The sequence below is a fragment of the Drosophila virilis genome, chromosome 2 (genome assembly GCF_030788295.1).
Source record: "Drosophila virilis strain 15010-1051.87 chromosome 2, Dvir_AGI_RSII-ME, whole genome shotgun sequence".
Lineage (NCBI taxonomy): Eukaryota > Metazoa > Arthropoda > Insecta > Diptera > Drosophilidae > Drosophila > Drosophila virilis.
Genome location: NC_091544.1, coordinates 196,061 through 212,021, shown reverse-complemented (window position 1 = coordinate 212,021; position 15,961 = coordinate 196,061). Strand labels below are relative to the sequence as shown.

Here is a 15,961-nt window from a genome sequence, read left to right as displayed (position 1 = left end):
TTTATATTTATGCAGTTTACGTGTCAGCTGCTTCAGGACAGCTTTTTGTGCTACTGCCGAGCAACTTTGGAAAGGGGGAATAAGCAACAGCATTTGTCATATTTGGCATGACGGTAACTATTTCCGTGTGTTGTGCACCTCACCTGACTGCTGAGTGCATTTTCTTCGATTGCGCACGTCGCCCAAGAAATGTTGATTTCTGGCGACCTGAAAATAAACCTTCAGCTTCGGGGGCTGCAGGTGAAGCAGTCACCACTACGCAGCAAATTAAATTTAAACAGCTGAGACGTGCAAAGTCGTTTGACTGCAGAATTCGGCAACGAGGTGAAATTGCCCAGAACGTTCGTCGCTTAAATTTGTCAATAACCTGCAAGAGAATGCACACATTTGATGTTCTATGAAAGTTTCTATAGTATTTAATAGGTTAAAGCATAAGGCGTCAAACAAAGTTGCACTTTTCATCAACAATTACTAATAGACGCCATAAATCGTTGGTTGCAGTGCCATTAGCTGGTAAGAGGATATATTATATGAGGGTTATCAGTTCGCCGATAGCAGCAATTTCGCCGTTCCGAATTATTGCCTACCATCGACCACGAATATACCGAGACAGATTGTCGACACGGCAAAGTAGGTGTCACGCTGCACAGATAAATTATTGGAGATCTACGAACTTGCTGATGTCGTTGACTATCGCTTGTCATTTATAATCGCCCGAATACACTATCACGAAGCACGCTGTGGCTTTGGCTTAGCACAAAAATTTGGTGTCTATTACCGTCTACTTGTCTTTTAAAATTCATGGGTAGACTGGTACAATTAGAATCGACAAAAATATGTCTGGTTCACCCACTCCAAACCTCGCAAGCCACTGCTTTAGGATTACAGGGTAAGAGCAATCTAGGAATTAAGAATTATTTTTTCCAAAGCATTGCTTCTGCTATAACGCAGGGAAACTGACAATTTGACTGAGCCAGATGTAATCATCTCAATAAATGCTTGATTAAACATTTAGCGGTGATTATTGGAAAAAATCAATCAAATTTATTATTTATTTTAGTTTACCATGATTGTTTTTATAAAAGGCACAATGATTGACCTTTTTATATTTTTAATTAATTTTGCTATTTTGTATTTACATGGTTGTCCCCAAAATGTTTACTCATGGTCTGAAGTCGGTCGATCGTCCGTTATTTGCCACTGCGTGTCAATTCAATTGCATTCAATTCAATTGAATTCACGATTTAATTGTTTTTGCTTTATTTATTTAGCGGTTTATTTCGCTGTGATCAATTGCAACTGGTATAAAAGGCTCCTACATCAACAGCGGACTTTCGATACCGAACAATAATAATCATTATGACACAACCGCAAAACTCCAATGTCATCCAACAGAGACAGGTTCTTGTTATGGTCGACCAATCAGAAAAACCAGCGGGAAAGTGGTTTCCAATATAATTTTCAATTTAATAAGGAAAAAAATAAAACAAAATTATATTTTTGGGAAGCGAATCTCATTCTAAATGCATTCTGAACTACCTGAGAGAGAAAGAGTGAACGAAAATCTACAATTAGTGGTGAGTTAACTCATGCGTTCGAGGCACAGAGTATTCAATATTAGCACGAGGCACCTGCCAAAACACAACTCTTCGCAGCATATAGCCACCGAAATAAACTAAAGTGCTCGGCCGGAGGCCATTCTGCATCTGGTATTCGCATGGAGCAGCTGGTTTAGAATTTCGGTGTTTAGCTTTTAGCGCCTAAAACTATGCTTTAGTGGTCAAGTGGAACAAACAATATGAGAAGCAATAGAACGACATGGCCAACAGACGCTGGCAGCTGCAACAATAACAAACGAGTCAGTAGGCTATAGTCGAAACTTCGATAAGATACCCTGCATCTAGCTCTAAGTTTCCGTAGCATAATTCTATAAAAGCACGCACAGGAAAAAATGGGAAGCGTTAACGCAGAAATTAAGGAGCTTGGGATGCGTATGATTACCGAGAACCTGCGGTACATTTTTACATATTTAATATAAGCTTGTCAGTTTAGTCGGCATCATTCTTTATACTAAGGATTTAGGTGCAGGGTATAACAATTGGTCTTGCGCAGAACTCAAATCAAAAATGAGGCAACAAACAAGGCTCGTTGGCCCGTACCGGGACCGTTTACAGGGTTAGCAACAGAGCAGGCTGGTACGAAAACAAGCGGCCAGGCGGACTAATGGAGGGCTCACGTCTGGTCATTTGCAACGTAGTTCATGTGCTGGACAATGCTTTTTGCACTCAATGTTGAACGCATTTGTGTACATGTGTGGATGAGTCAGGAAATAGGAAAGAGTGTGCGTGTGCTGGTGTGGAATGCCAGACTGCACTAATATGAGCATGACTTAAACTTTAATATGAGATGAATAATAATAAAACTTATTATATTGAGTTGAGGTTTATAAACAAAAAATTAGTCAAACTTAAAAATTCTCAGTGTTCTCGCAATTGGCCTGTTTGCGGAATTAAAGTTAGAATTGGTACAAGAACTCCAGAAAACGAATACATTTTATTCAATAAACTCTGTTCTCTTGTTCCCAAATTTAAAATTACTTAAATGCAAATTATAAAATATCCCCATTCAGGTAAATTTCAAATGAAGGCAAGAAAATGTTATCGCCGCCCAAAAAGTTGTCAAGCAAAGGCCTTATATTGCAAATACTCGTATGCCATCGACTCTGACTTTACACCTGTCATCTCACAGCTTAGTTGCCCTTTCAAATTATTGGTTACAATTCACTTAGCTAGTAAAACTGGCTATAACTTTAATTTTACTCCATTGAGGTTTTTTAGCACTCATAAAAAGATAATTTAGCACTAATTGACTTGGTCTCGTCAGACATGTAATTTGAAGAACAAAGTCAGAAAACGAAAGTCAAAGCCTACGTTAATGTAGAATGCAGGAAGGCCAATTTTAAAAGCCATATGAGACACGTGCTCGACCGCCGTTGGCCAGCAGCGTTCCATTTCCGGTTTGTCTGCTGGCGTGTTAATTGAATTTTCGTGTTGCAGACGCGTCGGCCGGCTGTGTGCAGAAGAGTTTTGTTTTTGGGGGTCAGCTGGCAAACAACATAGTAAAAGCCAATTGAGAGCTAGCAAAGCGACAGTCACTGACTGAAGTGACTTCCGCTTATTCGGCATTTGTATGGTCGGTCGGTCAAAGAGGGGCGGTCTGCCAAGCCGAAGACCCATATACTCGGTTTAGCAGACTGTGATTGCCTATGCCTTATGCTCTGTTTTGTCTGCAGCTGAGCTCATTGCATTTGGATTTGTGCACTGCCTACCAGCTGCTGTCTCTTCCGGCCATTGGCCTGGGACTTGGTATGCGACATCACTCTTACGATGCCTCGTTCTCGTAATTACCTTCCAAATAGCGTCAATCTGGGAACTAATGAAAGCCTTAAGTGTATGCGTAATGGTGTAATAATACCTCTAAGGCAGATGTCTATGTCACCAGCTTTCAGCAACAATGTACGCATCATCACAAGGCTATGGCCTGTTTCGTTGGCTTGCTTCATAATTTGAGCTGTGCGTTGATGCATGTCCTTGTCTGCCTATCCGTGTCATAAGCTGCAACTGCATAGTTTGTTTCGTAACCCAATGACCTCACTGACTAGACCTGGTCAAGTTTGCAAGCTGACAAACTTATTTAGTAAATAGTGCAGCAAAGGGTTGAATTTCACTCTTAAGCTAGCAATCTGGTATTAAGTGTCAAATTTATATAACATAAACATTGTATTCAAAAATCAATCTGAGGAGCGGCCATATAAAATGTTAGCAATTCTCGTGTTATTATACTCCTAGTTTCAATTAAGCTTTTCATTTCTGTTGCTTTAATGATTTTTTTTAAATGTGGCGCACACATTTGCACATGTACTAGCATTAATCTGATAAATTCAATTGAAATTTCCTCATTGATGTTAAATTGAAATAGCTTTTAATACCCGTATAATAAATAAATCACCAGATGAAAGATAAGTATGTAAGTACATTTATGTGCACTATCCTCTTTCAGCAAATGCCTGGCAAGTGACTTCAATTAGGAATTTATTGCTTTTCAATGTTTAAATATACCAGCCGTGGCTATTGTGGATCGGCTACACTTTGTCTCTGAAGCTCTCGTTTTGTTGCAATTTGTTTTTGTTTCCGTTTTTTTGCCAGCGACTTTTGATATCACATACGCCACTTACAGACCCTGTCGGGATACGCACACAATGTCTCACTGATTGTCTGGCGTTGCCGACCGTTAGTAATACTGCCATGCTCGTCTTTCAGTTATGTCACAGCAAAGCCATCTCTTCGCCAATAGCGACCATTCATTTCGCCTGTCCTTTGCACATAGACAGAAGGGAAACAATGCGCAGCTCACCTTCGGCGTGGTACAAGTCTTTAAAAGTTAAATACCCAACTTGCTGGTAACACGGTGACTGTTACCAGTTTCTCAAAAAATTGTTTACTGCTAATGAGTGTGAATTTGGGGCCAACGACGATGATCGAAGGCGATAATATTCCGTTCACGTATCATAAAATATATACGTAGATAAAACGCGAAAAGCTTGTGACGGAAGCCTGTGCGTTACGCAACCGCAGACCTACATTCATTCCACTGTCTGCCTGTTTAGCTGTCGATCTGGCTTTCCGGTAATACCGCAGAAAATTATGTTAATCAGCTGAAAAGCCCAAATCCGATATACCAACGCTTTATGTACCGCAGGTAGCGTGCATTGCCGCTGTCATTTTATGTTAATCATACGCCACGTTGGGCGATAATAACGCGCCAAACAAGCAAACAAAATGAAATACGCGTGTCGCATGCGTAATAAATTTTATCAGTACCGTTAAGGCCGTGTTGGAATAGATATCAACCAAAAACTTGGTGTGGAGTTGAGTTCTGTTTAGAATTTGAATTGGCTTCAGAGTTGCAATTGGCAGTTCGAATGGCTTTTGCTTTGGCTTTTGCTAAAGAAGCGCAAAAGCCATTCATTGATTAGTGCCAACTTGAATTAATATTTGAGGTGCGTAGATATCTGGGCAACTTGATGGCTTGTGCAATTTCTTGTGACATCAAATTGTATTATATTTTATTTTTGCTTGTATTTTTATTTCTTGAAGATTTTAATTGCAAGCTCCGTGCATAGATGCAACATACACTGCATATATAGACAATTTGAAAGCAACATAAATTTACGTAAACTAAATCCCGGAAGTCGCATGTCACACATACTTAAACATTATGTAAATTTATATACCCACGGATACTCACACATGCTAAAGCAATGACTATGAAAATGGAAGCGACAGAGCGTTACTTAAGACGGAAGCCGACAGCAGGCACACATTTGAGTAACAAGTACGAGCCTCGAGTCTATGCGTGTACAAATGTGGAAGAAGGGCAATTCAGCTTAGCGACAGTCATGGGAATTTCAAGCACATTTCGCTAATTCTCAGCCCCCAGATACACTCATCCAGATGAAGATGCTGCGCATATTGCGAGTAGGAAATGGGTATGCGGATAACAAGAAGCTGCCACTGGCCCGGCGATCAGTTGTCACAGATATTCATTGCAGCAGCTGGGACCATACCCAGCGCATATAAATATTCGCTCTTGGTGACATTTGGCTGATAAATCTCTGACGGATTTAGCGGAAACAATGGCAGTGTGTGATGCTGAATCTAGACTTACCTTGCTTAGCCTTTGTTCACCTGTCTGGATGAGCATTCGCATGTGAATCGTAAGCAGCTGCCGTTAAGTGCCCTTGATCATTAGCCATATACCTTAAGAAAAAAGTAATGGGATTAAAGACGTTAAATTCCAACCAAAACTAGGTGCTAGAGAAGGCCTTAGCAAAAGAAAACTCGGTAAATTACTTAAAAGAGTTTTAATGTAAGGGTTTTGTGTATCCACTGGTCAATTTGCCAACTACTGAAATTAATAATAAATAAGGGTTTACAAAAAAGGTCAGCTGCTGTGTTTCTTCTATGAGCTGCCATTTTTTAAATTAATGAAACTTTTCAAAGGTAACTGTTTTGTTTGATCATGCAATGTTCATACAGTCAATACATATAAAATCATTTAATATTAAGAAACTTTTGTAATTTCCTAGCACAGAGTTGGCGGCAGGCATCCAATAAATGTAATAATCAGAAGAGACCATGTGTCTACTTTTGAAGGACCCTAGTCTATTTTGAATAGGTTCAGATGTGTAAATAAACCCAACACTATTTCAATTGAAAACAGGTGAGCAACTCATTGACCCAATGGCGCATTGGTCGCCCATTTTTTAACTCAGACCAAAGTACCTTGAGTTGAGCTCTGTCAAGTGGACCATGTGCCAGCACTAACCCAGTTCTTTGACAGGCGACGTCCAGTAGGTCAAATGTTGCTTACACGCACGTGAGCTTATTTGTGAACTATGCCGTAGTGGAAAAGGGAGAGTCCTGCAAATGCCCAGTGAAGCATGATAATATTTTAGTCGCTATTGCATTCGAAATTGATGAATTCTTAGAGTAGTCTTTTCCTCAGTTTGCCATAAGAGGACAGTTTAACAAAGTTTTTAACTTTATTCTGCGTAAGCCAAAACAAAACAAAAAATGAAATTGTCAGGAATGCATAGTTTTAAATATTTTCTATTAGTGGACAATTTTCATAGCGACAGGACAAAAGAGGGAAAGCTCATGAGATTAAGTTCGCTTGTTAAGTAATTGCATATTTATCAGTAATTTGATTGGAATTGTCGTAGGCTTAGCACAACCAGACTCCTCTGTCCTCAGTCGTCTGAGCTATTTTATGTGAATCATTGGATATAAGCTTGTTAACAACCAACAGCGGTCATTTCCACATGAAAATTAATATTCTCAACTTCTCTCATACTTAAGCGCACAAGGATATACACATCAGCTTCACTGAATAAGGATAACTCTAACCACCCCGTGACGTCACTTGCCAGCGTCTTATCGAAGTGCTTCATCAATGTACAACACGGCGTATGCGTGCTACACAGCCGTATAATTTGCCATGACATGCCATTAAAACATATTTTAATGCACTTCAACCTCCACTACAGGCCCTTCACACAGCGACCTTCGGAATTATGTGCGTAGAGTGGAAATCGGTGCAGCGTGCTCATTAGTCGATTTGCATTTCAATTAATTTAGCTTAATTGGATTAATGAGATACTTGCTTTTTGGGGGCAGATTTACTATCCATCGTTGTTATTGCTGTTATTTTATTAAAATTTGCATATATCAATTTCATAGACATGTGTTCGCATTTAATTGGAAAGGTTTGCTTATTTGCCGATAAGGGTTCGCTCTAATTGAACAAATACGCAAATTAGCCCAGTAGGGGACATGGATGCGGGTCGACTAGTGGCTGCAAATTAAACTACGTGTGGTTGGAAAGCCGTAGCATTTTTGCCTTCATGGTGATAAGTGGGTGGTATATAGGGTTGTTTATTAATTAGTTACGCAACGATGAAAACTTCCTAATTCAAAACTTAGACTCAAACAACAGTTGAACAAGTGCTTTTATCAACAGAAAACAGTGCAAGGAACCCACCCAAGACTTATTCGTACAGAAGTCGTAGTTTTTAGTGAAGCACTCACAGACATTTCAATTTATTGCAGTTCTTGTTGCAATAAAGCCTTCAGCGAAAAAATGCATCCGTTGTCAAGTGGCTAAACGAAAGTCTAAGGAGCTCTGCTTTCTGCGAACTTTTCAAAAATAATAAACTAGCAAAGTAAGATGACATCAGAAAAACATTTTACAATTACATATCGTCTTTGCGCAGTAGGATGTTAATGTTAGAAAGCTTGTGCATCGCAAATCTTTTTTCGACTAAAGTCTATTCAATTGTGAATGAATTTTTGTTTTACAGAGCTAGCACTTCCGCTGTGCCTTTCATCATGGCATCGATATAAGCACACACACGTATACACACATATGTACATATAAGAACATACATATATATTTTCGACATACAACTTCAGCTTGTTTGGTGTTTAACAATCTTAAAATTTGTTTGGCTATAAACATTATTGAATAAAAAACACATTATTAATGTGTGTGTTTTAACTTTTATAGGGTCTTTGAAGTTGGTTACACTTGCGAAACATGCTGGTATTTCCGTTTTAAGGATTTTTTGTTTCATAGCACTGCCTTCCGCTGCTACGCATACAAGATTCTGACAAACGTATACTTGTGCTGTATAAGAAAATTAGAGAGCGTATTTACATTGCAATAGTAAGAATATACTGTCAAGGTAAATTGCTAAAATCACATAAGTACAGTAGCTCATTCTTTTAATTCGTGTCGCAAAACAAATTTGTCTAGATTCGAGTACATTTGCTCTTTTTTAGAGTGATTTCGGTAACACTTGTATTATTATAAAAACCGTTGATGTATCAAAAACCCCCAACTTCTACACCGAAACGCTGGTTAGGTCCAATTTGGGCTGTTGCCAGTGCGAAAAGCCGTTAAATGGCCAACAAGCAGCTTAAACTTCAACTTTCAACAGATAAGCGCATGAAAATAAAATGCTTCCCATGAGAAATGCGGCATAGAAAAGGTTTCTTGCGCAACATCCAACTGCCGAATGGCTGATAACTTCAATAGTTCTAATGAGGAAGCAAAAAGCGACATTGGAATATTTAGAGGACAAACACTCAGTGCCTTTTCGTTGTTTTTGATGGTGTTGATAATGTAAGCGCTGGCATGGTAAAAAGTACATAGAAGCAACGTTTCATTAGAAGACAAAGTTTTTGGGACAGTCACGACTGTTTTTGGGGCGATGGTAGAGTTTGTTTTGGGCATGTTTACGGATTATAAATACTTTTTAATTAGTTTCGCACACACAAAGTAAAAATATTTAATTAGAGCACAGCCATTTACCCCTTGGACTGTGGGTCATATATTCGAGAGCTACGCTGCAGTTAAGCAGCATATAAATCAGTGCACAAATGTGAGCCACAGCAAGACTCTTCAATATGCGTCAATGCGGGAGTAGTCTCTCAATAAATTGCATAGAAACACAACCCAACTTTTAGCGGGAAGCCAAAAACTTTTTCAATTTGATAGCAAGCACAAAAAGGGATCTGCACTTCAGTTCTCAATGGCAAGATACCCTATACACAGGAATGCATGCACACATGTAAAGACGCAGTGCCTCAACGGGTATTATAATTATACAAAAAAGGATTTTTGTAAGATAACTTCGAAACAATATATTGCACACTGGAATAGTTAGTCCTTATACACCTTTTTTATAGGGTATAGGGCGCATGAAAGCAACCAACATTAACCATCAAAAAGCAATAGCTTCCATGTGTGTGCTTCAGTGTGTGAAAGTGCGCTTTAATTTGCTGGTAAATTGCGCTCAAAATCCAAATGCTATCCAGACAAATACACAGCCATAAATTGGCCGAGCTAACGCGGCGTATGTAGGGAGCCCCAGCCGCCCCTTGCAAAGTTAGCTAAAATATTTTTTGCATCCTCTTTTTGGCCTTTTTTGAATTATCCTCGTCAGAATTTTGCCCACTATTGCCCCTAAGTGGTCTCGCCTTCCAGCCGGACTGCCTACAGTTCTTTTTAACTTGTTGGTTTATAGCCATATGTGCATGCATATTCCTAATTGTCCGTTGGTAAATTACTCAGACTCGACGCGAATCCACACTTAAAATAGATTCACTAAATGCGGATCGTCTGCGGTAAAATAATAATTTTGAGCAGATGCTGATATATCTGTTCCATATAAGGCTAAGGAGATTTAAAGAAGTTATATTTTAAAGTTTTACCAGGCATGAATTATTACAACAAGTTCCTGGGCGTGGCTATAAATTTGTATTATGTGCCCAGAGAACATTAAAACAGACATTACACAAAGCTCAATTGAAACTCCGGCTGTCGGCTCCTGGCGAGCCTTGCTTATGACAAAAAGACCTCATATTCACATAAAATTAAGTATGGTTCTACTTTGTAATATACTACAAAATACAGATTTAACAACATTTTAGACTTGATTGTTAGACAGCTTATTCTTAAAGAACTTGTTTGAAAATTATTTGCAGCTTAAACGGTACCAAGTGACGCCCCACGCCCCCATTTTATATAAGTATATTTGCAATTTGCTGTGCATGCGTTTAATGAGCTGCAGAGGGGCAGTGGCTCTGACATTTTGCGGGCAGGTTGGTAAATGGCAAAAGTACATACAAACGATAACGGAAGCGAGGGGCACTTGAGGAGACCAGAGCGAGAAGAACAATGTACAGATAAGCGAGGGACAACTCTCAAGACGGCCGCACCGAGGGAGCCGGAAAATGGGTAAGCGAAACCAACAAATATGCCAGCGAAAATGCGAGGAAAGTGTGTAAATGACACTGAGCAATTTTCAATAATTGCAAGCAGTGTCAGAAAGTAGAAAGGGCAATGAGAGCGTCTATCCTTAAAGTATTTAAACGCTCAGTTCATAAAAATAGGCAGAATAAAGTTTAATAGTCAGCAGACGGGGAGACGGCGAAGATTGGTGGAAATCTTATTAAAACTTACAGCTGCAATAAATAAAATAAATTTATTCCATTATGTTAACCAAACACGATTTACAGATTATAAAGATGATTTATAATCAGAACCAAACACCGTAATCCACTTGTATAAACAGGCAAAGGCAGCCCCAGTGGTGACGACAACAACTAGGAACAAACATGAAGAATATCGAAACCACAAGTCCGCCTGGTCGAGCCAGTAAATCTCGCCAGACGAGCTGCAGTCAGCCGCACCTGGCCTTGGCCGGGACGTTTGGGGACGGAGCGGCTTATGAAAACTGAATCGATTTCAATATTTACACAGGGCGGCAGTAGCAAGAAACCAACCTGGGGAGCAATGGCAGCCAAGTCGCTGTCGGTGAGCGGCGTTTGCCGTCCCGTACTCCTTGCCAGTCGGCGTCAATCGAGCGAAAGCCGGAGCACGGAAGCGGGAGTGTATAATTTAAAATTGACCTCAATGTGCCACCTTAAAAATTGGGGAAGCGGTTAAAAATGTAAAAAATATGATAAGCAGCAACATTTATATCGAGGTTTTTTCTCACTTTAATAAGCTACGCCGTACTGCCATTTGGGTCAAATAACGAATAGCTGCGGACTGCGCGACATGCTCTTAGCTAGCCAAACAAATTACATTTGTACTTCTGTACATTAAGTGACACACTTTTAGAACTGTACGGCTTTTAATTCAATCCCAATATGCCATAGACCAGGTGTACAGCGTGTGTGCCAAAAAGGTCATTCACAATAATGACTTTGGTTATCTGCAGTTTTACGTGCATCGTCTGCATGGGCATGAGGCTAATGCGAGAACGCACATACTTACTTACGTGACAGCCGCCTGCATCAGGTTTCACCGGCTGACTGCGGCAGCTCAGTGCGAATCAGCTGAGATTGAAACGGGGTTTTCTGGGGATTTTGGTGACTGCAAACACACATACACACGCACACAGAGAGGGAGAGCGGTAGAAGAGAACAGAGAGATGCACACATGCACATAGATGTTGGAATGCCACTGAAAAGCGCATGCTATTTGCATATCATTATTCGGTGCGGGTCCATTTGTGTTTGTTTGGTTACCTGTCTGTACGTCTGATGCGGTCTGTGCAATGTGTGAGGTGTGTGCACTGATTTCCGCGCCATCAAAACGAAACACTCGATAAATCAGTTTGACAAATACACAAATCGATCAAGTCGAAATTATTTGCAGGCAACTTAACTTAACTCACATTAACTTTGAAGATGGTCGCAGAAACTATTTACTAACTATTAAATATATGTGAAGGTTATTGTTCGATTAAGTAATGTCATTCTCGATTAGCTCAACATCACGTCGCAACAGATTTTAGCCAAGTAATTTAACACCTGTCAATACAAAATCTGTCGTCCAAAGCAGCTGGCCGCTAGTCCTGAAGATTGGATGATTATTATACGGTTGTCTGCTCTATGCTACTTGTGACTTAATTAACTCATTAACATAATCTTAATACTTCATCAACTGTTCAACAAGTTAGCCTTACAGCATGTACAACCAACTATGTGTGTGTTACGCTTCAGTTTAGTTAACGTCATATGTCGTTCTTGTTGTTGGGAAGACTTAGGCATGACTTGGAAACATGTTGCGTGCATTATGTTAGCCGCAGTAAGTAATGCTTCGGAAATGGCTCTCATGTAACCATATAAATATTTAATTTCCAGCCAAATTAATAAATTGATTTTGTATCATATCTGCGTCTCAGATCTATATTCTAGTCAACACGCAACATAATTAATGCGGTTAAGCTAACCGTCGACAAAGAGTTTAGATTAGACTTCCTGAAATCCCGTACAAAATAAGGACAATAGACATGTTTGATTAAGGTAACAATGCTTTATTTTACTGTTTTAATTTCTCAACAAATCATTTCAAAATTGTTGTTCATCAGCTTATATCATATGTTCTAAGATATGACTGATATTAAAGATGGCAAGAGCTATAAATCACGAGTAAGCAAATTAAATCTCAACAATATTAAAGCATGTAAACGCGAGCAGCCAAAAGTGAAGAAACTCAGCTAATAAAAATTGTGTAATCTAAATAAAAACCGTGCGCTCGATGGAATTAGTGAGGAAGTGACTGATGAAGGTTAAAATGAAAAATACAAAATATTAGCATGGATACACTAGCCAGGTGAACAGGCAGGAAAGAATGTGAAGCGACAACAGCTTGTTGGATACAATTATGGGAGCTTGAGATTGAAACTTGAAGCGCTCTGCCCGCGATGATGAAGTTGCCACTTAGCCACTAAGGGCAACAGCAACAGCAACAGCTAACGGCTAACAGCTACAGCACAGCGCAAGTGCCACATTAACAAGTAACAACAGCAAAAACTTGGGACTTTTTATTACCCTCTTGAGAGAGGAGAGCTCCACGTACTGATGTTGGTGAGGGGCACCCCGTTGTAGGAGCCAAAGTTCCACAGCGATTAAATTTAATTTCTGCGTGGGTGTTATATCTTTGGACGGGTAGCCGATGTCGTGGGTATTACTGGCTGCAGCTGCGCCGAAGTCCGCTTGGCAGTTAAAGTGTCACAAAGGATCAAAGCGACCTGTAACAGCGACCGACGTTTATGAAACATTACAAGAATGAAAAGACTTCGCCCGCATACAGTGCGAACGGTGTACCTGACTACGGACTACGAACTGGTGGCAAGTAAGTGCCCAATCTGAATCCTACGCGGCAGGCAACCATCTGATTTTGCGAGGGCTACGCAAAAGACAATAAGCACATAAATTACACACGAACAGCACCCGGCAATGCACGGAGCAATTTACCTACACAAACATATACAAGCAGGCTGGCTGCCGGGCAGCTGGTCTTCTTTTTAACAAACGTAATGAAAACGTAAATCCCTGCGTGGCATTTACAACTCAACGCAGTTTTTCCTGCCTTTTTCTCCCACCTATCGCCTGAGATTACCCAGGCTCATGCTCCTTCGTTTTGCGTGGCGTGGCGTGGCTTCACACACGGACACAAACTGCCTGTTATCCTGTGGCCTGCACCTTTGCACACTTATATCCTATGTGTGTATGTATGTGTAAGAATATGTACTCACACAAACAGGTCTATTTGCATTGGGTTGTATTTCGCACCTTTTTCTTTGCATAACAATTTTGCTGAGATCTGTAGGGATACACATCAGTGAGCTCCTTAAATTTATTATGCGAGGTTTGTGGTTCATTGGAAGACGACAGAGAAGGATGCCTAGGTGGGTAGCGGAATATTTTTGTAAAGAGGGCGAGCGTTTCAGTGGACGTAAATGTATTCAAATGTACTGGTAAATTCAGTCTAGCTATAAAGACACCTGTCGTCACCATTTGTCATAACTGAAACATTTTTCTCTGTTCATTTCATACAAAATACACATGCAGATGCTTTGGAGAAATCCCCATTATCCGGCATGCGTAAATTGCTGCAATGCTCGTTGGTGGCCACCAAATGGTCTGCGAACTTTTTCTAATTAGAAAATCACTGCCCCAGCAACGATATTATGTGGTTATACCTGCGTTACCAAGATCGCGCAGAGGGGTGGTGCGCGCCAAACCGCACCTATGCTGTTACGGCATAATTCCGTTATGCCTGCCCACACTGTGTGGCAGTTACCATGCAGCGGTAACTGCAGCTCTGAACAAAGCCAACCAATTTTCTATGCAACGCGCGCCACCACGACCGGTTCAGGGAAAGCGGGTGTTTATAATTAGAGATGCTTTTGAAGGGAATCGCAGGAATAGTTGATTTTGATATTTTTGCTCCACAGGTTGCGATGCAATTAGTGAACAAAATGACCAAACGCAGTAGTCGTCGTAATGTTGCCCTTAACGACTTGTTAATTAAATAAGTATGTTCGCATATATTTGCATTTGTGTGATACAACTTGTTACTGCGGCCTTTTCGCTGTTATTCCCGCCGAGAAACACGCGTCAGCGCTATATTCTCTTAAATATACAGATCAAAGGTGACGAGGCGAACAATGTGTTTTGTTCCAGGCGGTTGTTAAACGAAAAATTGATGTCGCCACGGCCAACATCAGGCGGCGGACATTTCATCTGTGACATTAACGCGTTAATTGCATTTTCATGTTGATATGTACGGTCCGTCGCCTGTGTTGGCAAAAGTCGCATTTGATTACAAAAATATGGGACCAGCGAGCTATAGATATATTATAGGCGACCTTCTATTATCCTCATACGCCCTTATGGGGAATGGGTTTACACCTACGTTCCAAAACCCAGAATAAAAGCATTTACCGCCGTATCAGAAGCTTTCTTGCATTAGCTTCGGGAAAGCTATGGATGTGACCGGCAGAAAATCCACCCATAACTACGACGATGTAATAGATTAGGGATATCAACGAATCCAACCGCCAAAGGTGCGTTTTTATGCTTTAATTTTCCGTATTGTAATTATATCTATAATCTAAAATGGCCCAAAAATACTTGTCATGCTATTAACTGACATGCATACGACATTGTACATTGATCTCTTGGGCACTTTTCGGCAGCTTTATCACAGTCAGTAAAATTGTATATTACGCGACGCTGAGCAAAAACAGTAACAGAAGGCGACTTTATTTTGTAAATAATGCGAATACGAAACTGTAAAATTTGGACAGCTTAGGCAAACGCAATTTCATAATGATCCCTATGCAATCTTCTATTTTTTCTCTAGCCTAAACTTTATAATTAATTAAAGTCTATATTTGAATTTGACATGTTCTTAACTATTCTAGAAATATGATCTTAGATATTTTATAATTGTATTTCAATGCCTAAACTTTATAATTAATTAAAGTCTATATTTGAATTTGACATGCTATTAACTATTCTAGAAATATGATCTTAGATATTTTATAATTGTATTTCATCGATTTCCTGTTTGTGATGCCTGACACAAAACATGAAAGTGGTGATGCTCTCGTCACCTCGGTAGGTGTTTAGACAAATTGTTGTTAGCAAAATTCGGTTTCGCTATCGGCGTTATAAACACCAGAAGGCTTAAGGGAATTTCAGCGACGTGTTGTTTGGCGTGCTTATTCGTTTTGAAACCGTTTCAATTCATTTCGTTTAAATTTAAACGGCTGGTCTGTTTGAATTGTTTACAGTTGCTCTACCCGCGGCGATGCCAGCCCGAGCCCAGCCTTGTTGCCTTGTTTATCTACTAATTACGCACTTTTACGCACAGTATTCTATCAACAATGAAAAAATGTACTGCTCGCATTTAGCTATCTCACTGGTTCTTTAGCACCACCCAAAGCTCTCAATTTTCTTTTAATCAATAACACACAGCTTGAAATTTGAAATACCTATTTGCATATAATTTGCATATCAACGGTCGCATATGT

At 39.9% G+C, this 15,961-nt stretch overlaps 1 protein-coding gene across 4 annotated transcripts in view; it reads right to left on the bottom strand.

Moving 5' to 3' along the window:
• Nha2 (Na[+]/H[+] hydrogen antiporter 2) overlaps positions 1-15,961 on the bottom strand; it is a 235,415-nt gene that overhangs the window by 126,451 nt on the left and 93,003 nt on the right. For 3 of the 4 annotated variants that reach the window (XR_011416033.1, XR_011416032.1, XR_011416034.1), the window contains exon 13: positions 5,728-5,819. The exons of the other annotated variant lie outside the window; for it this stretch is intronic. The gene's annotated coding sequence lies outside the window, so the exon portion shown is untranslated. The remainder of the gene's footprint in view (positions 1-5,727; positions 5,820-15,961) is intronic. 4 annotated transcript variants of the gene reach the window in all.